Source organism: Apus apus, chromosome 4 (assembly GCF_020740795.1).
Source record: "Apus apus isolate bApuApu2 chromosome 4, bApuApu2.pri.cur, whole genome shotgun sequence".
NCBI classification, from domain to species: Eukaryota; Metazoa; Chordata; class Aves; order Apodiformes; family Apodidae; genus Apus; species Apus apus.
In genome coordinates this window covers 71,888,328-71,914,340 of record NC_067285.1, presented here as the reverse complement: position 1 = coordinate 71,914,340, position 26,013 = coordinate 71,888,328, and positions in this window count along the sequence as shown.

Sequence of the window (26,013 nt, the reverse complement as noted above, 5' to 3'; positions counted from 1 at the left end):
AAAAACTGCTTTCAGGCTCCAGAATTGGAGCTCAGGTTTTGGCCCTGTTTGGCAGTGCTGAATAAGACAACAGCTTGCCCTCTTCTGGAACAATGTCACAATAGGTCTGTCATAATGATAAAACGTTTCAGATATCATTAATAATTTTTCAGACTCATTCACTGTTTTTTGTCCTTCTACTCTACCAGACAACAAATAGCTTATGCCATTTTCTGACCTAATCAGAGGGAAGTAAAAGAAATCTGCTTTTTAATTTTCTTTTGCTCTCATCTTTCATGGGATTAAATATTTACATTCTAATTAAAAAAGGAAAAGAAACTGATAATTTGTCCCATCTTAGTAAATATTCAAGTATTTCCGTTTCTGGTTTTAGCTGTAATTTACCATAGAACTGTTGCCCACCATCAGAAAAGATATACCAGCTTCCAGAATAAATGAACTGAAAAAACACTATCAAAGAAGTAATTAATAAGATTATACTGAGATATGATTTTAAGGGAAGTTAGAAAAAGAACAAGAGTTTCAACATGTTTCTGCAAATATTTTGGCCCAAGTAATAAATAAATTCTAATTGGAAAGTAAATTGCTTAATGCGCTTCTTCCTGACAGCATTTTTGTGTCAAACTACATCAGGATTCTCCTATGAAGAACCTTTCATAAATGGAGACAGATCAGGTTGAGTTAATCCTAACGTATCATGCTCCATTTACTGCTCTCCTGAGAAAAACAATATCTAACTTCAGATAGATATGGGATCTCCTCCTGTTATTCTTGACTTGTAAAAGTACTCATTCCATCGATTTATGCAAATTAAGATCATAAAAGAAAAAGACAAGCTAATTGGTATTCCACAATATTGCATCAGTTTAACCCATATATCCCTCTCATCTCAAAGGGCTTTTAAGTGTTGGCTAGGAAGGCAATTGGAAATCTAGCATCCTTCAAAGCCGCATGTTTATTGCACTCTCCAAACCTAGTCCTGTGCCCCATTCCAATTTCCCAAACATCTGAAATAAAATTAGTTCTATTCTTGTTCCTTATGGGACCAGGTGGTTAAAAAAAAAAAAAAAGTTTTGGCAGGTATATCAGACGAATAATTAAGTGCACTCTTTGCTCAACAGTGCAAAAAGAAGTTAATTCCTGAAAGTTTTTGCTAGCAGGCATTGTGTAGTATCTCCAAAGTATGTGGGTAAGGCTAGGGGCTGGGGATGGGAATGATCCAGAGAGAATTAGGGATTAGATTCCTGAGAGATTGCAGGAGTCATCTAGGGTTAATAAAACGAACAAAGTAAAGAGAAAACATTGCCTGTAATGAAGTCTATTGATTATGAAACTGCCTCCAAAGGGATTCATGTTTGCCTTTTAAGAATACAACCAATCCAAGATCTAAAGACTAGCTTGTAAAAGGACACAGCTGTACTAACAGTGAATGGGTCCTGATCTGGGGAGAGTTTAAGCTTTTTAATGCTTTTTTATGCATCGTGTGGTATTTGTGTATGAGTGCAAAATGTAATAAATGTTTTTACCTGTCTCTACACAAGTGCCAGTGTCATTCTCTGCAGGTGCCAACTGGTATCGTGGTTCACATAAACAAGCTACCCATCCCATCAATCAAACGTTTGCAATAGCTATGGACAAACTGAGTGTTCCACATGCATTTTGCTACATTGAAATGAAACTACTGTAGAAAGTTGCCATTTTACTCTGAGAGCCACAAGTCACTAAAATCCAGATCCCTCATATCTGAAATTGTTTGTCAGAGGTTTCTTTAACCAGTCCCAGAAATTACATTATTTTTAGAAAAAAAATCAAGCCAGCTCTGACTAGGGGTTATTCATGTTTCAACATCCATCTAAAGCAAACCACTTTCTCTACCAATATGCTCACAGGAGTTCCATCCACAGAATTACCTATTTAATTCCCTCCAAAGAAAAAAAAATAAGTTATTGGCCTCATTGGGAAGTCTAAAAGATTAATTCTGTATTGTAAAATACAACTCTGTGGGTTTCTTTTTGTTTTACTAGAACCCATATGTAGGAAGTCAAAGTACGCATTATACTGTTTGAAAAATTAACAGCCTTTTTAGAGAGAAAGGGTGGTAATTCTGTTCCCTCCCTGCATCTACCTGTTCCCTCAACAAAATACTCTTAAGTCAACCCCCTCCTTGACACTTATTCTCCCAAAACATTACGTGGTGTCCTCAGGAAAGGAATTTTGCTCCCATATGACCCTACTCCTCCACTAGAAAAAGTGTGTTATACACAGATACAGATTAGATGGAAGAAAGCAATACCTACCATATTAATGTTCTAATAAAACAACTACGTAAAAGAACACATTTTGTCTTGGTCACAGCACAGGAAAGAATAAAAAAATCAGAAATGTGTATGGTTGAACCTCAAATCTCAGAGAGCTTAACAAAATGGCAGTACACAGAAAAACCTACAGAGCCAAATTCTTTCCTAATATACCAGTAGTGACTTCAATAAAGAAACAGATTCAATGAAGAAATCTTGATCAGTCCCATTTCATTGTATATATGGTTTGCTATTTCAATGTCACCAATTCCAGCTACCTTTCTACATAAGGTATTGTGGGAGATCTTCTCCGCCTTCACTTTCATATATGTTATATTACTGGTTTGTATCTGAAGCTTAAAAACCAGTGGTCTGCTAAAAGAAATTGGAAAAACCATCTGGCTCTGGAATCAGATTTAGGCTCTCCACACCTCAGCCACACAAATAGTGATGATTTGCAATCAGATTGCAACCAGTTGTCTAAGCGAAACAGTATAAAGACATGATCTTCTTTTGGAGACTGCTAGAATGCAATATAAAGAATGTTGCTGGCCTTGCTTCCAAGGAGTTATAGCTGACCTTGTGGGTGTGCCATGATTTTCGCACAAACTGTCAAAGCTGGGATAACTAGTACAACTTTGTACTAGTTGAGAAAAGTCACTCAGTGAAACAGTTCATCTGAAACTCTACGCTGATAAGGATAATGAAATACAGTAGCTATTTTGAAAAAGTGTTAGAAAAAGGTGTTTTTGTAAAATAATTAAGAATTCCTAATCTTCTCAAAGAACAAATAAAACTAGCATCACTCATAATTTCTACGCTGCTAAACAATTAGTGCTTAAGTCAAAGAACATTTGTACCTACCTTATTAAAGCTTCACTTAACATCACCAGAGAATGAAACCAGGACCAAAATGAGAGTTAGATGTAACTGAACTTTTTGCCTTCCAGTCACTCAGTAACTCTCTACAAATATTACAAAGAATTTAGGGGATTAGGACAAAAATAAATCACAAAAGATATGAATTGCACAACTGTGAAGCATGCTCATCTCTTATTACTGGTATAATAAGAGTCATCATTAACTTTCTGTGTTGGAAATGCAGATCTGATGACATTACAGTGCATATCGATTCTGGCTGTTTGCTGCAGATAGAAGGGAAAGCCTTGGAAAGAGCTGAAGTGAACTCAGATCATACAAAGTAATATTTTAACTAAAGTAGAGAGTTTTTAATATATTTCTTAGTTGTTGGGAATATTTACACAGTAATAATTATTACTAAATACAGCTGACTTTGTACTGTATGAATAGAACTTTGTTGCATAAGTTTGTTAGCTAACTTAGAGCTAATTTATACCTGAAGGGAGAAAAAGGCTTTCACCAAATACTATATTCCTAAAAAGGTAAAAGCTCCATGCTTTAGTGCTCACTTACATGACCCAAGTATTATCTTCTGAGCTAAGGGAAAGAGTTAATTCCGTGTTAATTTCTCTCAAGTTCCAGTTCTTACCTTCAGAGTTACCAGAGTTTCTCATTTGTGGCTGACACCTCAAAAAGGGCAGAAGGACAGAGCAAATGTCCTTCTGGTATTTATACTTCTCATTTTTCAAACAGGTGTAGATAGTCACTGCTGGATTCAAGCATTTTCATACTTCAAGACACACACTCTCCTTTTCAAACAGATTTGAACAGTTAAAGTGGGCTAGTACTTGGAACACTGCACTACACCAGATTACCAAGAACATCCCATCCCATGCAACAGTAAAAAAGAGCAAATACAGTTTTCTCTGATTGAGGAAAGCACACAAAATTCTGTCTTTTAAGAAGAGTTCAGTCCATGCATGCACAGCTGAAGGGTCTCAACTTAGAATCACATTGCCAGAATGAAAACAAGGAAGTTCTTTGGAGCTTGAAAGTAAGACTCACTTTCTTGTGCTCCTGAGAAAAATGGAATCTGAACCTGACAGTTCAGCCACAACAGGGCCTGCCCACACTCCCTCCCTTATTCTGTGGTCTTTGTGGTACCTAGGTATCCAAGAAGTGGATGATATCACCATGGAAGCAGCAGATGTTTCTCTCCCTGTGCCTCCTTATAGGCAGACACTTGTGGAGAGTATTCTCTGCGGGCAAAACTATGTTTTTTCTTTTCCCCTGTCTTCTAAACATGTTCAACATTGAAAGGGTGGGATAAAGGGATTGTGAAACTCAGCTTAGTAGTACCCAGGTCAACACAATACATTAGACTTGAACTCCTGTAGTTCTTTGATATTCAACAGTGTTATTCCTTTAAAAAGAAAAAGAACCCAAGATCCAAAGTAAAACCCAAAAAGTCCCAGTATTTTTCCCCCGTTTGGATTGCTCAACATCACAAACAAGACAACTACTAGTTAAGTCAGACTTGGTAACTAGATGTACTGTGTATGAATATATACCCAACCTAACATTAAAAGCAAATGCTACAGCAGCTGCAATATTTTAAGCAGTCACCACTGGATCTTTCTCAAATATATCTTCTGAGTCTCCCAGTAATTACTAGCTGTATGCAACATACCATTTTTCTGTCTCGTTAGGAGCCCAGTAGTATAATTAGGTCTCACGCAAACCCCCAAACTGTTTATTGTAACTTGTTATAAAAGATATAAAAAGAAAAACAAAACTTTTGTCTCCAATACAGGATTAAGAAAACACATTTAGAACACCCTTGCATAAATCAAAACTTGATCTCATAGCTACATGTAAGCCAAACAGTATGTGGCTAGATCAGTTATCTGTGTCAAAAGGATCATGTACATTCATAAGACAAATTTGGTGATTAGAAATCACAAACTTCATAGTAAATACATATAGAGGGGTTTAATATAATCAAAACTACAAAGCCTAGAAAGTCAGAGTGAACAGCCACCATGCAAATCCCTCCAACTAGCTAAAACATGAGCGACTCTTAAGGAACCAAACTATCCAGTCAAAAGAAATGCTTTGCTTAACCTCAATTAAACTGGGTATCAGTTGAGGTAACAGAAATCACTATAAAGTACCCAGCCTTTCTAGCTCTAGTTGTCATTTCTCTTCATGGCAATTAATTTATTTCCTAAAATTTACCAGCAAGGCAAGAAGAGGTACTGGAGGAAAACTCAGAAGTGACTGCAGCACTGGGGAAATGATGCGACTACACACTGAATTCCTAGCACTGACACTGACTGCAGTGGAAAGTAGATTCAGCAGGCGAGTCAGCTACAGATCTGAGCTATAAAGCACAATCTTAGTTTAAACCTTTTCAGATCTATCTTTGTTTTCAATTCTTTACCTACAATCCTGATTTTAAACACTTGTAAAATAAATAATTTTGTTTCACTGTTAAGCCTGTGTAGATCTAGGGTGGTGGAGAGGCAGATAAGAGCAGATCAGAAGAAAACTGAGGTTCTTAAGAGCATCCAGGGGTTAATGAATGTTTCCTGTCAAGGATCAGCTGGAAAAAACCCTGGGTGGGACTTGTACACCAGTGACAGCTTCTGGGAAGAAGCTCCCTCAGGCAGGTATAAATCAATAAATACTCTGTTGAAAGGAAAGGTGGTTGAGAGACATCCCAACAGTACTGGGTGAATTGCATATTATTATAACCTCAGGCAAAACGAAGCTGACAAATGAGATAACTTTCACTCCCAAATGAGTGGCAGGTATCCAGATCACACTAATACCCTAAAAGGAACAGTAACACCACCTCCAGTGTCTATGCCTAGTCCCTGAATGGACATGGTTTACATTTTCTCCATGGTATTATTCCAGTAAGCCAGTTTATTGGCAATAGAAGTGACAATCTTTAGAGCAGTGATTAGAAAGGACACAAAGTTATTTTTAATACAGCACGGAAACTTGAAAAATAGCAACAGTAAGGTAATTCACAATCTCTGATCACATCACTTTTGCTAAAGCAATACTTGAAGGGCTTCAATTCTTGACTGAAATCAGCCAGTTGAAGCAGAGGAATATGCTATCATGCACAGGAAGGGACTTGGAGGAGTTTTAAACTGCACAACCACACTTGGCTCACTCTACCTACCATCTTGCAGGTTTCACAGACACCATGCTTCTGCTTAACTTGTATGTTTTAACAGTTTTGCTATTTTCAGTTGACCTTTTCTTCCAAGTTGTCAAAAGCCTGACACAGAAGATGGCCAAAGCCCTCCAAAAGCAGATTCTAACTTGAAAAATCAGCGGTTCCTCACGCAGGCAACTACAGCAAAGAAAATCTCTTCTGAATTGAACTTGCACACTATTTTGGCTTTGCTGTCTCCAACACCTGCACAGTAGCTCATGCATGTATGTCAGTCCTTTCAACCATAAATACAGAGCATAACATACACCATTCTCTTCCTGGAGGGAAATTCATTGGGCAAGTGGAAAAAGAAAGGAAAACGAAAGCATCATGTGCGAGAGTGATAAACTTGATAAACCTAATACTAGCAGATGTTCATATAGCATGGGGGAGACAATAATGGTGCAAAGCAGACACAACAATAGGGGCACCACTTTCTGTCTGAAATATGGGGTTTAAAAAGAACTAATTATCTAATGTAAAAACAGCTCAGAGGCAACCCAGTTCTTTAAAAGGCCTGATTCTATATCTTTAATGGAAGTACCTTCACAAGAAAACCTATTGACAGTAAATGTGGTAGCCTTTAAAACAGTCATTGGTTTGAAAAGAAGCAAGTTTTCAAGTTCTGACACTACTAGAAATGCAATTATAGTGGAATAACAAAAAATTAAGTGTTTCTGTATCTGATCCAATTAAAACAAAGTTAATATTTCTCATATCTGTTTTTATCAAGTTGTCCAACTGCTTCAGAAAAATCTTTAAATCAATCCAGTTGTAAGCATGACGTAACAGAATTCCTCCAGAGTCAAGAAAAAGTGGTTCCCAAGTTATCAGTAAGCCAGGCTGAGACTGATCAGAAGCACAGAAAACAAGAACCGTAAAGGATTTATTCATTATTTGTGTTGCCAGCTTCTGTAATATGCCTGGTTAATTAACCTTCTTCATTTGGGAATTCAAGCTATGATAAATACTCCAGCTCTAAGATGATGGGAGGAGCATCAGCCTTCACAGAGAGGACAACTGGACCCACCCCCCTGCATCTTATAAACACACCATAAAGCTTGCTTTCAACTTAGAAGGAAGTCCAAATTTATCTGGTCCCTTGTAGACTCTGTGTGTTCTGTAGGTCAAGCTGAAGTTCCTTTTGGCTCTGTGTGCCATCTAAGAGTATCACCACTGAAATATATATTTATATAGATACACACAAATATATACGAATATATTTAAAATGTAAACAATAAGTATCTTTGTTGAGGGTTGGATGGTAACTGGAATAAATGGGAACTTACATGGTGTCAGGTGTGCGTATTATTTTTTAAACATCACATGCAAAATCCAACAATAATTCCAGGCCTAAGATTCTGGTTTATGTTATTTGCAAAGCTTCACTATCAGCCTGTTCCCAGTTTTCTTGAATAATGTCTCAGTAATTTAGGAGCATTCTACAGAGGTATCCAGGTTAATTTGTCTGGCTTAACACTGATGCTTGCGATTTAGTGGCATTTTATCACTTAAAGAAGCAAGTATGCTAAGCTGCAGATACACATACATATACAGGACAAAAATTCATTTTTTCTCTCTTACTTCAGTATGTTGAAAATGCTCTCTAGTATCCTAACTATTACTCCAGCTTTCATCTCACTGGAAGAAAAATTTTCCAGCTTTTAGGTTCAGACTTCACATTTTTTAAGGCTCTGTAAATGTCTTCCCTACCAAAATCTTCCCTTATTGCCCCTTATACCACGGCCCTTGTTCCACCTTACAAAACCTTTCTGCTTCTTTTCTTCACGTTCTTTTTTTCATGCTACTATTCCTATTCTTGAAGATGTCTACTACATGTATTTGTTCATTCTCCCACATAAACTCCTAAAAATTATTTCAAATCAGTAAACATCTGTTAAATACCAAATTCAGCAACCTTTCTTCAATATAACACCAACGTAAGCCCATATTGATGCTTTACGTGGCAACTGCGGACCTTTTTCTAGAACTGTAATCGGTGCTTGACATGAGTTGGGAGGAAAAAAAACCTGGAAAGAGATTACTTGATTCTGTCTAGAATTTATACTGCCCCCTCATTCTTCCTGTACTTTAATTGTAAAATGTCAGTTATGTACAAATTCAAAGCAACTGCTCCTAAAGCAATTATTAAAAATACCTATTAAACTCCTCAGAAATGTTGTATTTAAGCTAATGCAAATTTGATGTGTGGATGCAGGTTTCCCTAGATGCATATGAAGCATTTACAGAACATCTTAACACAAATGCCTTTAACTCCCTCGGTATTTTATGCCACATTTCCATCACATTCTCCATGCAGAAGTGAAAAGCAACAACACAACAACATTGCTAATCCTTCAGATAATTCAGAATAATATTTAAAACAAACATAAGCAACTTACTGCCTGAAGCCTCCAGTGCTGCTGCCACAGTAGTGCTACCAGGCTGGACAAAGTCTGCTCCTAGAATGACACCCGGTGGTCACAAAGAGGAACAGCAAGACGTTCTCACCCTCCAGCCTCGCTTCATCTTCCCAGGGGTAGGAGCCAACACTGTGTTACAAACAGGCATCAGTTGGAAATTCTTCATAGGAATCTGCAAAACACAGGAAAACCCTGCGTGAAATTAAAATTAACATACAACATTTTATTAAGCAATACTCAGTGTTTTGGACAATTAAACACCATTTGGCTTATTTATTTTAAATACAGTTGTATAAAAGTACTAGCTAATGGTTTCAGAATTCTCCAAATGAAATTTCTTGGTTTATTCCAAAACCTTTCATTCTGGAAACAGACAGCAGTAGACAAATAGCATTTCCAAAGTATGATTGTGCAGGTTCAGGTTTAAGCTATAAACTGCTGTTCCAAAGCGGGAAGATTAGTTTATTCTAAAAAGTGAAAGGACTAACATGCATTTATTCAGCTTTAAGTTATAAGGTGAAGAAATCAAAATTAGAGACATACATTGCTATGCTTAAAATAGCTTTAAACAACAATAACTGTTTCAGTAAATCATCAAGTATCAAGAAAGGCATCACGCTCTAGAAAATTAATTGACAACTGAGCATCAGTGAGAGTAAAGAACTTTTTGCCACATATTTTATTCTCCTTAAGTATCATATGAGTCAGAGTAGAGATTTTCCTAAGTAATAGCCTAGCCAAAAATGACTTGGCAACACTTTCTAAAGACTAATAAGAAATGCATTGTTTTAAGTCAAACAAGCAAAGGCACTTCAGCATAGATTTTTTGTGTTCTTAGGACTTTTGGCAAGTGAAATGGAAAGGTAATATTTCTTGCTTGTAATTTTTCATTTGTCTCATTTTATTTCTCACATCAGAGTCAAAATTCTTGGTGATACCATAAGCCTCTTTATAGTAGCTAGGGATATCATAGAAGACAACTGCCCTTTTTTTTTGCTGTTGAAAAAACCCTTTTTTTTTTTCTCCAGTAGGCACAAAGACATGTAACTAAAACTTCCCAGACATCCTGGCACAATGGAAATTCTTAAGGCAATGGCAACTGTGTGCTTCATTTGGTGATTCTTGCACCATTACCTTCACTGTGCACTAGTGTAATGGAGTTGATGGGGATGTATCTGGTAAGTACAACTCAGAGGCCTGAAATCTGGTTCACTGCTTTTCCATCTCACCTGTGCCTTTCTGCTTAGAAAGACAACATTTTAAACAACAAAGATACTTGTTTGTATAAGCATAATGAAATTATTCAGGTACTTTCTCTGAAGTAATAGTTTAAAGATATGTTAGCATACAACATCTGAAAGAGATTACCACTGAACACAAAACAGCACACACAAGGCAAGCGTAACAGACAACACCAGTCTAGAAACAATGACAAAAATGTGTCACTTATCAGTAAGTTATACACATGCACTCAATGGCCAACCAAGTATGCAAGAATGTAAAGCTTGTGGCAGATCCAGCGACTGAATGAAATCTAAACAAATAAGAAGCATAGAGATGGGAAGAATGACCTCCCACTGTATTAACTTTAAAGCTGGATACTGCCATGAGACATGCAAAGCTGCTGGAGTATGGACTCAGCTAATCCTTGAGATACCATGGAGCCAGACCAAAGACAGCACTGGGAAGGCAGATGGAGGGTTAAAATGCAGCCATGCAAACTGCTGGCAGCTGTCAGAGCTGAGCTGGGATTCAAAGCTCAGTGTTCAAACAAGCAAGGCTGGGACTGAGCAGCCTTCAGAGTGAGACTAGTCCAAGCACCTCCTTTGATCTTGTTCCTCAGTGGATGCATTCATGTTGCAACTGTGGAAAAGTTTAACATACTTTTCATTGGTTTGTAATATCACATGCTTTTTGTTCACTGAAGAGTAAAAACTCATTATTAGGTAGGAAGTAAAAATACTAATTGCCCATCTGCTGCTATATTTTTGTACTACCTTCTCCCTTATGCTGGATTCCTGTGTTAAGATTATGGTCTAAATGTACTAGGCTCAGGTGTGGGAAAAAAAACAGTTTACAATATCAGTGTAAGCCAGCTACCAACCAGGTACAAGGTACTGAAAGGCTAATTGCATAGCATAGTATTTTAGACTATTGTGTTTACACACATACTATCATTACTACCATTGCTACTATCTTTGTACAACCCCATATATACATATATGTACTGTATTAGGGTTAAATAAGGTCTGTTTGTGAACTGCCAACCTCAATTGAGAAGATAAAGCAATCCCATAAGGTATCAGGAATAACCTCAATAATAGTATTTCTGAATGGCAGTTTTTTTTTCCTGCATTAACACTAATCCTTCTACACAGTAAAATCTGTTCCATGAGACAGAAATGCCACCTGCATGTTACTCTAAGTCCTACCTTTCCCTCTCCCCCACCTGCCTCCACTGTGAATTTCAAAAGTCAGGTTGTATTTTAGATGAGAAAATTAAACACAAACACACAACCCTTCTGCCCTCCCTTCCAAACCCTAAGATAGACTTCCAGGTTTGAAAAGTGAAGGTGTTGGAAGCAGAGGTAAACACCACTCCCTAACCCACTAGAGGCAAGCAAATGCAAAACAAACCAGTCACATCCCTGCTGCATTCTGAACTCCCATGTAACCAGAAAAATGAACCATTCTAGTTGCTTCTTAGTGAACAACCCAGGTAAAATCTCTGCTGATGTTCAGTTGCTTGCCTATTACATTGCATTTAATTAAAGCCTTTCAGGGAATATTTTTTTTTCCTTTAATATTTTGAACAGTCACAACTTCATATTTTATAAGTTCTCACAATGAATTATCCTGATGCGACTTCACAAAGTATCTAAATGCAGTTCTGAAAACAGTGAAATTTCTTAATCCTTAGCAAAGGTTTCTTCCATTTTTAGCATGACTTTTACATTCCCAAACTTGACAGACACAGCAATAGCTGGTCTTGGCATTCACTGTTGTGTGACTCTGGCTCATATGTTCATTCATGTTCTTTGTTTTAAAGAATTCCCTCTGGCTGTTACTGCTTTTCAGCACAATTTTGCTTTTAAGTACTGTTTCAAGCCAAAATCTAAAATATTTTGTTACAGAGATCAGTGTATTTTGATGCCTTACAGGATAATTAAATATCAGTTCTTAACATTTATAAATAATAATTTAAAAAAACCCACTTCTGCCCTTCATTTTCCTGTCCTCTCTCACATTTACTTTCATGTCTTTCTTATATGATCACCTTTGGCTGGAACTCCTTTTCTAATTTGTACACTCACATCTCCTGCCCTTTAAAATATTTTTACATCAGGTCCATAAGCTCATTTGTAATTCCAAGAGGCATAAAAACCCCAGCACTGACAGCATGCAATGGAGATCTGCCTCTATTTTGCTCACCAGGATATGCTTTTCTTTTTATTCCATGCTGAGCTGATGACATTTTACTTATAATACTTCATTAAAACAAAAAACCCACAATCTCTTTTACTGTGGGAGAAAAAGGACAAATGAGTCAAAGAGCGATAACAAAGGAAACATTCTCAAGGTCTGAGAAACAGCTGCCATAAACCTGCAGCAGAAAATCCTCCCCTGCACCACGTCAATGTGGCTGCCACACATAGTTATCATAAGAGTTGCAGGCAGCTATTTATACACATTTCTGCAAAGAATCCAAGGACAAGAGAGATCTAAGTTGTGCAAGGCTGACCCTCAAGTAAATAGATACCAAGAATTAAAAATCCCTCTACCATGGCACGTTACACAATTTGAAAACTTCACATTCAGTTGTGGGGATGACAAGAATATTAATTCTTCATTCTACATTTCTGTTCTAGATAATTTTCCAGCATTGCCCATTCCTTCAAGATAACTAGAAATTGATACTAAACCTTTTGTTTGTTGAACAGAACTCAAGGCATTTAGATTTTTTTAAAATTATTAGATATTTTAATCATAAGCTTTATCAAAATTATACTACTAGGTAAGCTCATGGTTGTTATTGCACTGTAAGCAAGTCCTTTAAAATTATATTAATTTAAAAATCAAATTATAAAAGAAAAAGTGAAATAGATTGAGTGCCTTCTGTGGCAGAAACAGAACAGAAACTTTTTATACAGACATTTTAACTGTTAGTTCTTTGGAATGAAGGGTGTAAAAAAAGTTAAAGAAACTGTTTCTTAACAAATTAGCAGAAGAAGTCAAATGAAAAACTACAAGACCCAAGAAATGTTAGTTGTTTAGGAAATAACATTCTGTTGAGCACGTGGATTCTGCAAATAAGTTTTATTTAGTGAATTTACTTGTTTCCTCTTTACTAGCAGTTCAAGTGACCACATAAATAGCAACTATTGGTAAATGCAACTATGATCTTTTAAAAGACTCACGTTACCATGGAAACTCTACAGGGATAAATAATGAAAAGTTACAATGAAGGTCAGGGAAGCCAGCCTTACCTTATGCTTGTTTTTACACAAGCAAGAAGAAGAGAGAAGGTAACTGCCATTTGCAGGAAGGCTAGAAACACAACTAGGGAGACGGAAACTGTAGTAACAGGATGCTCAGCTGGCAAATACAATGCCCAATTCAAACTAGGTAGCAGAGGAAAAATCTTTAGGCTGTTATTGTTGGTCTAAATCCCAAGGACCGATAAGAAAAGCAAAACTTAGTACAAATTAAGCATGAGATTTTAAGTCAGGGGCTGTTCAAACACTAGGTTAGAGGCTGTGATCTGTGTTTGACTATAAGGGAATTTTGCCTTTGGACTCCAGCTATGTCAATGCATAGTATCTCCCAAATTCCCTTGCAAGGCCTGGGAAGTCCTTTTTCAGGATGGATACAACACATTAGTTTAGCTCCTGTGGGCATCTGGGGTCTGACTATGTCAGCAGGACTGCAACAGGTGCAGGGTCCTACTGAGCAGAAAAAAATTCTGTAGTCTCAGTAAAAAACAGTGTCTTGCTTTGCTCTAAGCACTTCAAAATAATGGATAATGAACATTTAAATCAGCTTTCCTGAAAGACCTGTTGAGATCAAAAGGTTGTTTTTCTGAGGTGGGTATTAGGTACAATTTGAAGTCTATAGACCTAAGTGATACAATACTCCATACCACAACAGCCAGCTCTTTGGCACCTTAGGGACATAACAGACTTTTCAGCCATTACAGAAGCTGTAGCTGCCCAGAAAATTAATGGAGAAGACTGTCAATATATACATATTAAAGAAACCCAAAACCAACACCACCACTAAAAAAAACCACACTCAAATACAAAAAAACCAACCCACAAAACTAAAAAAATATCCCCAAAACAGATGCACTGGCAGCCCCAGAGACTGACCACCAGCTTAACACTTAAGGTGGTAGCATCAATACACATACTCTAAAACATACTTACATTTATGCCTTTTTTACAGCCTGCCCCAAGAGTAGCCAATATGCTTATTTTTAGAATAACTTCAGAGGTGGGACATTGATATCCCAGAACACTGGCATATATAGCCAGCCCTCTGCAGCAGGACAAACTCCCCCTTTTCCTCTTTGTCTACCAAAAGGACTGGTTGTCCTGTTCACTGTCACCTCCACTTCCCCTGATGTATGAGGCCCAAGTACATTGTGAAAGCTCTCCTTTCAAACTAGGAGGCAAGGATATTACTTAAATAGTTTGCCACTTGGTTATTAGCAGGCCACAAAGAAGGCACCAAGATTCATGCATAGCAGCACTAGATAGATGCATCTGCAACTATTCTGAGACGGTGATGTATCTAGATAGTGATATTTGATGATCTCTTGAACGGTCAAATTCACCCTTGAGTTAAGTCATCCATATATAACTTCAGAATACACAAGTCTGAGTCAAAGGGATCTATGTTTGCGTGGCTTGTACCAGACAGAAATCACTGAGATTTGTTCCAAGTGACTAATGCTGGATGTATTTTTGAGAAGGCACAATATTCCCATTACAAAAAGTGGATAATATGTTGAATACACAGAGATGGAAGGAACTCCTGGTTGTTGACATGGTTAGGTATAGAAAAGCTGGGTCTTACTGAATTAAACAAGATGCCTCCACAAGTACTCTCCCTGATGAAATAAGGCCATGTTCTTACATTAGATAAGCTTGTGCATACCAATCATCTTAATCAGGTTGAATTAATAAAATAATGCATACTTGCTCAAAGCTGTATCTGTAAAATCTTAAAACTACCTTTTCTCTGTAGAAAATTACTAATCCAGAAATGTGACATATTTTCTCCAAGACATAACAATGGCACATCAAGGTTCACTTAATTTTAAATACTTGCTTCAGTCTTGTTACACATTCTCACTAGAAGTTTCCAAGTACATTTAGAATATGTTTAGCAATGTTTTGGTAAACCCTGACAAGGAGTGATAGTAAGTTTCCATGCAAATGGAGCTCTTTTCACTGTCAGGACATGAAATTTAAGCAAGTTTCTTACCTATTTGTTTATTTTAAAGACCAGTGTCACCCTTTAAAAGTCAGAAATTGCCTACATATAATGAATTCCTGCTTAAGCTTTGTGGTATTTTAGTCCTTAAGTATTAGCATTTTGATAAAAAGAAACCACAACGCAATTAACAAGAACCCTTCCCTGCTTAAGTGGAAAGAAACATTTCCTCCTGGTAAGAAAGTCTTATGACTTGGCAATAAAGTACACCTATCCAACAGAATTCTGCCACTTTAATAGTTCTTTATAATGACAATTTTTCTTTTACGAGTTTCTCAAAAGGAGACTTTCAAAAGCCACAATTTTTATTGGAATTTAGTTTTCAGGACTAATTTAAAATAATCAGGCATGACACTACACATCAACTTGAGGTACTGCCATAGTGCCTTTAAAAGGTTTTAATACACTGAGGATGACTAATGCACAATGGACGATTTAGTGAAATCAACAAGGTTGAATTACCCTGAATTGAAAATACTATGCAAAAATGCAACACCATTTATACCCCTAAAATATTGTAACTGAATGTTACATTCTAAGCACAAATAAAAATTGCTATGTGGCTGAGTATCACTCTAGCTAAAATTTGCATATTACGTTTTAATAACATCAGTCATCACATTGGAACCATGCTGATTATTATGATTCCTACCCTAGATGCATGAAGAGAGCAAAGGCTTCCCAAAAAAACAAATAAAAGCAACACCACCACCACCTCCCAAAACCACTAAAAACCCCACAAAAATAAAAAACTACTCTTGCAGAATAAGTACCCAATCCTGAACAATTTTCAGGCAAAAGCGTCTCTCCTTCAACAAGGACAACACTGTTAGAGGTGTGATGCTGATCATTTCAGTCTTCATTTATAGTAACATCTTTGAGAGCAGAATTAGGCACAGTATCCAGAAGATGCCATTTTGGGGAGGAGAGAAATCAAAGGGGAATGAAAAAAACACACTTTTTATTTTTTATTTTTATTTTTTTTTCCTTCAGGTAGTTTTGATTACAATAGTCTGAGGCAAGTGTGACAAATCTACAATCTTTGCTACAGTAATGTCATTACATGTCATGGCATTCTACATTTGACATTTATTGAAGTTGTCTTCCTGGAAATGAAGCAAAAGATTGCAATGACCCACAAGAAATCACAGCCTTCAAAGGAAAATGCAATTAACTTTATTTTTACTTCTAAAATTAGGTCTTACGATCTTTCAAATAAAATAAAAATACATTGTTCAGTAAATAGCAATGCACATAACTCAATAATTAAAAGAGACTATGGGCTCAAAAAGCCTATAGCTTTGGTGAATTTTTAATGTAAACTACAAAAAAAATTAAAAAATCAGGCATGACTTAAGAGCATTTTGTATTAAACAGGTATGCAGGTATATGGAAGGAAAATTAATTTCATACATTCTCAGCACATGATTGAATAGAGAGGTTAACACTACTTCTCTTTAAATAAATTACCACCTGGCCACAGTTTCACTTGTAGGAAATGAGTCATGAAGCAATGATTTCATGGTAATGGCTGACTACCATTCAGGTTATTTAAGATGCAAAATGCTACAAAACATATGGAAACATTATGCTTAAGTACTTTGCAATAAAATTAAATTTTAGAACATTCCAGAGAAGAGCCTTTCATATTCCTTTAATCCCTTAATTGAAACACAGACAACGTCTATAAAACTACAGATTTAAAATATGGTGATGATCAAGTAAATTTATTTATACACAAAGAAACACAACAGGAAAATATGTAACATCTCAGACATTTGTTAAGAATACTGCATCCTCTCACTAGTTTCTGACACTCCTATTTTCCAAATTTTAAATAATCAAAGTGCCTTGTTACTGATTAAAAATTTGACATTCAATCAAAATCTTTAGAGAAGCTAAAAAGACAATCCCTTGTGAATTTGCCTTTGAATTTGTCAGTCCTTGTCAGGGTTAAACATTCTGCTGTCCTAGCACATTACATTATACAAAGCCACTTTTATATATATGCTATATATATATATATGCTAAATCTCTATATATTTATTATTTAAAGTACCACACTATAAACTCATGACCAGGGTAAAAATTACCACTTCTTTGGCCGTGACCACATAAGAGTCTCAAAGAAAGAGTTCGGCTAAATTATTTTTAAACAGAATTTGTTCAGCCTTATGATTATTCTTTCAAGGTATTGACCTTCTCTGGTTTCCTGGACTTCATCTTCCATATCCATTTGTATACCAGATCCTCTGCTGACAGTTCAATTATTCTAAGTTCATTGTTGTACATCAAGACTCAAGTAACTGTGAGTCAGATCAATGACAAAACCATGTAAATCAATCAAGTTACACTGCAGATCATGTAAGAGGTCTGTCTTTTATGGGTCACTTGAGCTATGAAAACTATTTGAATGACAGAAGGACAGCTACGTTAGGACACCTGTGACTTCTGCTGAAATCAATGTATGACTCTACTATGAGATGATACACATCATGTATACAAACTGTGGTGGTCCGATACTTTAGCTAGAGTAAATTCATACAGATTCACTGGCTTCCAGCTCAGGGGTTGGTAAGTTCAAACTAACACAAAACAAACTGTAGGAAAGGCAGTTTGTGTTGGTATAAAAGGATTTGATTACTACATAAGCTCTTTTAACTAAGGAATTTACCTAGTATTTCTTTTTCAACCCTGACATTACTTTCAGCTAGGTATGAAGCTTCTGTACATACAGACTTACTACATTCATGGACCCTTTGGTAAGTAACCGGACTGTATTAATTCCAGTACAATGAAAAACACAGAGAGAAAAATAGCTTAGAAATATTTTCCAATACCCAATGATGTACATATGCATACACACACACATCTTATTTATATACACACACACACGAACATACCTATACACATTCCCCCTTTCCCTTCCCACTATTTAGCATGCATCTTGGGAAATACTGTCACAGGAACCCAGTTAATAGAGACTACAGAAGCATTATCTTCCTGCTTCCCTTTATCCCTTCTCCTGGAAAACAATCTTAAAACTCAGTCTTCTTGCCTACTGAACTCTTGACTATTTTTTCAAGGTGAATGCAGTAATTGGGCAGGCACCAAAGTGCAGAAAAGCATCCTACAGAAAGAAGCATTCCTGAGCCTTCAAAACATAAATACACTTGTGAGTGACAAATGCACTCAGATTCCCCAGTCAACTTTGGCCATGTAAATAGTCACATGTAGACATAGCCTTGAGAACAATTGCATGGGGATCTCTACAGCTACAACATCCTCCCCTACAAATAACAGGATCACAACTAAAATTCTGAATGATGTAGAAGATCAAAGGTTACAATTAAACAAAGCAACATTGGGGCATGGAATACAGAAACTGGAGAAAATAGTTCCCATTATGATCACTTTTTAAATCGCATAGCTGACAATTAAAACAATATCCGGTGAATGTATATGGTGGTTGACATTACCAGTGCTGGTACACACATACTGAAGCATAGTGATCGATGTCTGTGACATAATAGAAGCAAGAGAAAGACACTAATATCAATCCATTAGCTATTGTCATGTTATGCAACGTGTCATTTTGACTCAGTAACTTCAGAGTTTAGCAGTAGATTCTAAGCATGTTGTTACAGAAAGTGAATTTTCCTTTAGGAAAAAGGAGTTAATAATTGGGACACCTCCCCTTTCCCCCCCCACTTCCCACAGTTGTTACAGTTTGTGCCTGTGCCACAGAGCATTTCAAGCAGCAGAGTTCCGCGAAGAGCTAGAAGTGGACATAAGCATTATCTGCCTGTTACTCCTTGAAAGGTTATGATTGATGTAGCAAATGCTTTGTGAGACACTCTTAACAACTTTAAGCAAACTTTATGCAAGGACACCTGCACGAGTGCCTTAAGACACAAGAGAGTTCAATTTCAATACTTGTTTGGATCTTGACTGGTACACTACAAAAGGACAGTTGCAGAAGAATCGAAAAATAAAATGCCACTATGTGAGTGAACAGCTTAGGGAGAGAAAGGCCACTAAACCAGGAATACAGCATGCTGGTCAGCATAAATGGTTAAAAACACACAGACATATGAACGTAACCAACTTTATTTGAAACACAAGGTCCTATTATATCCTTTAGATTAATACTAAAAAAAAATAATAAAAAAAATGTGTTTGTTAACCTGTTGAAGAATGGCTTGAGCAGCAGGGCCGTGGGCCCTTGCTATCTCCTCAAGAGGCCTTGAGAGTGTAACACAAATAGCAGCTGTACAAGCAATCTCTTTTTTTAGCCTAACATAAGTATAAACAATCTCTCTGTTAGCTTAAACTAACTCAAGGACAAGGTAGAGAAGTAGAATAATAGAAAACAAGGAAGAACCCTGGAACTCAGATGTGTGTTACTATCCAGTAAAATCACTGCAAGTAGTTACCATCCAGTGAAATCACTACAAGTAGTTACTATCCAATTAATTCACTACAAGTAGTTACTATCCAATGAATTCACTACATGTAGGTTCGGAAAAGGGTATAAAAGTAACACTGTGTATTCAATAAATCGAAGCTTGCTTTATCAATCACATTGATTCTGAACTGCTTGCTTCCCTCGCCACCAGCATTAACCAACCAATATAAATTACTTCTGCATAATTTTTTGATAGAACCAAGAAGCTGAACATTGACACAGAAGAAAAGAGACCAAATAGTGCTTATTTCATGCTTTTTACTCATTCTATGAGCAGAAATAGAGGCTCAAATACTACATAGGATAGGACAGAGGGCAGAAACGAGGGACCACAAGGCTAACGCTACAGACTAACACAGAGCACACTAATTAACAGGAAAAGGATATGCTGTAAGAACCCTTTTAATGAAATGAATGGAGAAATTATCAAGGCCATAACACAAGACCTGTAGCTGTTTATTCATTTTACAGTTGGGGATACAGTTATTGGTGTAATTATTATTATTGCATAAATACTCATATTACCCGGTCCTGAGATATCAAAAATGTTGCTTCAAATTCTTAAAGGAAGCAATATCAGAAAGACATCTGAACTAAGTCTGTCAGACATGCTGGAAACAAACATTTTGCCACAAAAAGCATGGAGAATTCTACCACCTTCCACTAAAAAATGATAGTATTACTTTATAGGAAGCACTGAGTGACTAAAATTTATTTCACATTCAGAGAATGAGTCTGTGGTAAACAGGTAAGTCATCTGTTCACATAGCCGGGCACTTCAGGGGAAAAAATCCTTTGGAACATTTGCAGAGAGGGAAAGGAGATCAGTATGTTTTTCCAATTTTTCCATTACCAAAGAGATAAATAGAGTACTCCACTTCTGAGTGGCCTCAAAAAAAAAACCAACAACACACAAAAAAACCCACAAAAAAACCCCAACAAAACAAAACAACCAACAAACCTAAGCTCAGGCTAATTTTATTTCCTGAAAGAACTGTATTCACAGCTTTACAATGGCCCTTACAGTTGCTAAGAATGAATGGGAAAAAACAGAGGCAGCCTGCCCCATCAAGTGGAAATTAATTAGAGGATGAGACACATGAATATTTCCATCTTAGGTAAAACCTCTTTTCATAGCAGAGGAAATTAAATGACAACCTCCAAAACCAAAACCAGTAACAGACTGATTCAGGATAGATGTCAAGTCCTGAAAACCAGTTTTAATTTAAAAGATCATAAATATTTATCTGTTTGCCAGAATCAATTAAGATACAGCACATATATCCTAACTGTATGATCAACCATAGATGTGCGTGTCCACACAAATCCAATAGGTAGAATCAAGACCCATAGAGCAGTATGTTTCAGTCACAAAAGAAGTAATTGTTTAGCTTTGCTGTACAGTTATCTTCAGGTAAGTATAATATCAAGAAAACATTCTGAATAGCATTTATTAGTGGTTAATGATTTTGCTGTACAAATACCATGTTGGTGTACCTCATGTGGCCCCTCTATTCCATGGGGTAATTTGCAGGAAGGGGGATATTTTGTATCTATTGAGAAAATGAACAAGGACAGGGGTATGCAACTTCAACAGTCAGTTTGAATAAATGGGGCCCATAAACCACACACACATTCTCAGTAGATTTTGCAGTAGGTGGGAAGGGACACACTAGCTCCTCCTTGTGTCCTTCCATTTACTTCTTTCTAGACAACAAATCTGCCATATTTACCAGTAACATAGGAGGATGTCTTAGGGGCAGATTAAAGAGTTTCAATGACCTTGGATGGGCCTACATTTCCACACAGAAGTGGTAAAATACTAGAGTTGTAGGCACAGCAGTAATGACAAATTTAGTATTGGGAAAGACACAATCAAATCACACTGTGTCAAGATGTGTATTTTTCAGAAAAACATTACCATAGATAAGACAAGGTTTCTAGAAGGACAGAGATGATGCTACAATACAAAGTGCATAACAACAACAAAAAGGAGATGCTGCCAGTGTATGTAACTGTGCATTTGGATTAGATCACAAGGTGGGAAAAAAAGCAGTCCCACAGTAATTAGAAAAGGCATACCTGTGCTATGTCTCCAGAAAATTCCAGAAAAAGAAATCTGAGAAATTAGTACTTACACTTGAATCAGAGCTTAGTCAGAAAGCAATCATTTGTTAAAACTAAACTTGTTTTGCAGGAACACTACAGGCTCCCTGTAACCAAACTCCATTGTGCACCTGAGAGAGAGATGGGAGCCTCAAAGCCCAGCCACTGAGGGGAGAACAACTTGCAGTGATAATATGCTAGAAGCGAGTGCCAATTAATATTTGGCCAGTCCAGGAGAGAAAAATAGTTTGGGCCAGTTTAGCATGGTAAGATCCAAATATTTTCTTTTCACTTGTTGATGATGGCAGGAGGCCAACTAACTCTTTGAAGAAGAAAAACAAGGCAAACCTTTTCATCCTTGTTTGGGAGAAAACTTGTGTTGAGGCTAACACCAGAAAGAGCTTCCAAGTTCAACTCAGCTGTTAGTGACACTTGCAGAACTTGCAGCAGTAATTTCTAGAAAAGCATTTGTAGGTTCCCTGTGCACTTTATATTGCTATAATTCAGTCACAGGTTGCCAGCCACTCCAACCAAAACAAGTAATACTGTTGGCACAGGAACTATTTTAAGAAAGCAACTAGAGCTGTGCAAAAACTAGCAGGAGGAAAAATGGGTATTCTTCTAGTTACAGACTAACAACAACAAAGTAATTCTAAGAGCATTGCTTCCTGCATTCTTCTTCTGCCTTATCACCTTTTTCCTTTAAATTTCAAACTATCCTTTAAGAGGTAAGTCTTGTGCCACATGAGTAAAAAAAAAAAACCCAAACCAAAACAACAATTAAAACAAAATGAAAAAGAAATTTAAAACAAAAAAACCCCAAACAAAAACATCCCCAAACAAAACAAAAAACAAAGGTAATAAAAAGCTTTCCCATTCTGATACAGACTAAAAATTATGCTTACTGAGCTTGTCACCCCCACCCTTCCAAAGAGCCAAAAGCAGTTTGCAAAGACATCTTCAACTAACTTTTCCGACCATAATACCACTGCAAAAGTGCATCAGCATTTTTACAAAACTTGGAATTCTACAGTAAAATAGTTTAAAATTTTGTTTGCACAACTGAGTTAATTTGCACTGCCATTGCTCTGTCATTCCTCCTCTTCTCTAACCAAGGCTTGAAGAGTCTCATATTCCTTACAATGTACTCCAAATTCTCCATTATTTCTACAATAGCTATTCTTCCTCAGCAAGAGGAAGGAATCTTGATTTGTAGATCCAATAAACAGCACACTTACAGCTTTGTGACTTGGCTCTACCCAAAGTTAGAATGTATTCTCCCCAAATTATACTACCACCTCCTTCTACCTTCAGGCACAGTTATTCCCCAGTTGCCAACAATAATACCACTTTGAGTCAAACTCTCCCCATGGAAAGTGATCCTGTGCATTCAATGAAAAGACATGGGCTACAGCAAACTTGGGTTTGTTTTGGTTTGGTTTTTTCTCCTCTCTTTTTGAAACTGATCCATGAAACTTCATAAATCTCACAAAGACAAAGCACTGGAAGAGGTTGCCCAGAGAGGTTGTGGAGTCTCCTTCACTGGAGACATTCAAAACCTGCTTGGACGCCTTCCTGTGTGATGTGCTCTAGGTGACCCTGCTCTGGTGGGGGGGTTGGACTAGATGATCTTTCGAGGTCCTTTCCAACCCCTAGGATTCTGTGAAGGACAGCACAGGACCTTCACAACTACACAGAATTATCAGAGTTGGAAGAGACCTCTAGAGATCATCCAGTCCAACTCCCCTGCTAAAGCAAGATCCCCTAGAGCACATTACAGGACTGCACCAGGTGGGTTTTGAGTATCTCCAGAGAAAGGGACTCCACAACCTCCTTGGGCAGCCTGTTCCAGTGCTCTGTCTCCCCCATTATAAAGAATGTTTTCTTCATATTTAAATGGAACTTCCCGTGTTCCAGCTTGTGCCTATTGCCCCTTGTCCTGTCACTGGGAGCTGCTGAAAAAGAGTCTGGCTCCATAAAACTTGCATCCACCCTCAAGATACTTATAGGCATTAATCACAACCCCCTGAGTTCTGTCACACAGCCAGTTCTCAATCCACCTCATTGTCCTCATCTACCTCACAATTCCTGAGTTTTCTAATGAGGATGTCATGGGAGATAGTGTCAAAAGCCTTGCTGAAGTCAAGGTAGATGACAGCTGCTGCTCTCCCCTCATCCAGCCAGCCAGTTACGTCATCATAGAAGGCTAGCAGATCGGTCAAGTGTGATTTCCCCTTGATAAATCCATGTTGACCACTCCCAATAACTTCCTGTTCTTCAATGTGTGTAGAGATGTCATACAGAACAATTTGCTTCATCACGTTCCCAGGGACAGATGTGAGACTAACCAGTGAAACTAAACTTCCATGTCTTTTTTTCCCTTCTGTTTCCCAAGGAGCTTCTTCAGATTTACTTCCAAGTTTTCCATTATATTTAACCAAAATTCAGATTTAGTTACTTTTTACCCTCAAAGAGTTACCTTAGTTTTATGATAGTTGCTAAGCAAGTTTGGTTAACATCATGAATTCAGATCAAATATACCTAGATATAAACAAAACAGGATTATATATTTACATTGATATTAAAATTATTACAGAAAACAAGAACTGGATCTCATTTACTTCAGGATATATTTGTTAATGAAGAAGTCAGAAAATTTCTACAGACCAACCTGTGGAACAAATAAATTCATATAACCTAGTTAGAATTTTCCTTGCCACCAAGAAGACTGTTCCTATTAATCTATGATCACCTCTGCTACACAGCTACTAAAGACTAAGTACACAGCCAGACCCACTCACCTTCCCACATATTTTCCTTCTGTTTGGACTACAAATAGGATTTTAGATATCTATCTCACAATGATTATTACATCTCCACTATAAATCTAGCTCCTGTACCGCAATGTAAGTTACTCAAGTGCTCCCTAATAAAAAAGCAAGTATAAATTGCAACTGATGAATTCGAAGTGCAGAACTTGAGAATGGACTGCAAAATCCTTCCACAGCTTTCAAAATTAAAGCCTTTCAGATCCACCCTGCTATACAGTTGGTCACATTGCAGGGTTCAGATTTAGATTTATTATGTGCTTACGTGCACTTGAAAGCCTTACTCATCAGCTTTTCCTTATAAAAGCCTTACAGTCCCAAGTTCATTTAGATGCAGAGAGGACAGATTTTTCAGCAAGGCATTTGCCTTTTCCTGATCTATCCATCCAAGGCCCTGTCCGCTCAGAAAAGGCTTCATAGTCCAAAAAATACTTGAAAAAGCATATAGCTTCCTCAGCTATCATATCTATATGTCAGATTGCGGAAGCTAGAGCTTCCATGCTTGAGCACAGACAGGGAGATTTTATGCTCATTTCTCTATTCCATGCCAGGAATTATTCCCAAATTATATCGAGTGATTTATTAAAAGTTTGTGCAGAAGTAAGCAAAAAGAGATAATCCACATACATTAAATGAACTCTGCAGTTTTCAATTTTATTTTTTTGTCATAGCAAGAATGTTGACTTCTAAATCTCTGTCTTTCAAAGCCATTAAGAATTCCATCAGGACTGGTAATTTTTGCTCAGCAGATTTTAACCACTACTGGGTTAAGCCCAGGGTTGTTGGATATTTAGTTGCCTCTTTGCACAAATAATGCATTGCAGGATTTAGCCCAAAGTCTGGGTGCCTGGACCTTGTAATCAATCTAAGTTTACTTCTGAATTTTGTAGAAAAACATTCCTTAAGACAGAAGTAGTATTCCTGAGGCAGGATCACCAGCCTCATCTGTTAGGCCTTGGGTAGTTAATAAAATACATTTTGTCAGATACCTTGGCACTGAGGGAGAACACATCAGATACCCAACAGCTCATCTGTCTTGTCTACAGCTCACCAACACTGTGGCAATGGTTTCTGCAAAAGTTTCTCCCTCTCTTCCCAGAGATATTACCAAACCATCGCCTGTGTCCTTTCTGGAAAACCTGTGAAGACAGCTACACTGTCCCAGTGATGCACCCGTTGCATGCAGTATGACCCTTCCTGCCCCATGAAGGAAAACCACAATAGTTGTTACAAGCCCATCTGCACCAAAAGACTGGGAGATGATCTGAATATTAAATGGTGTCCCATGATAACCGAAATT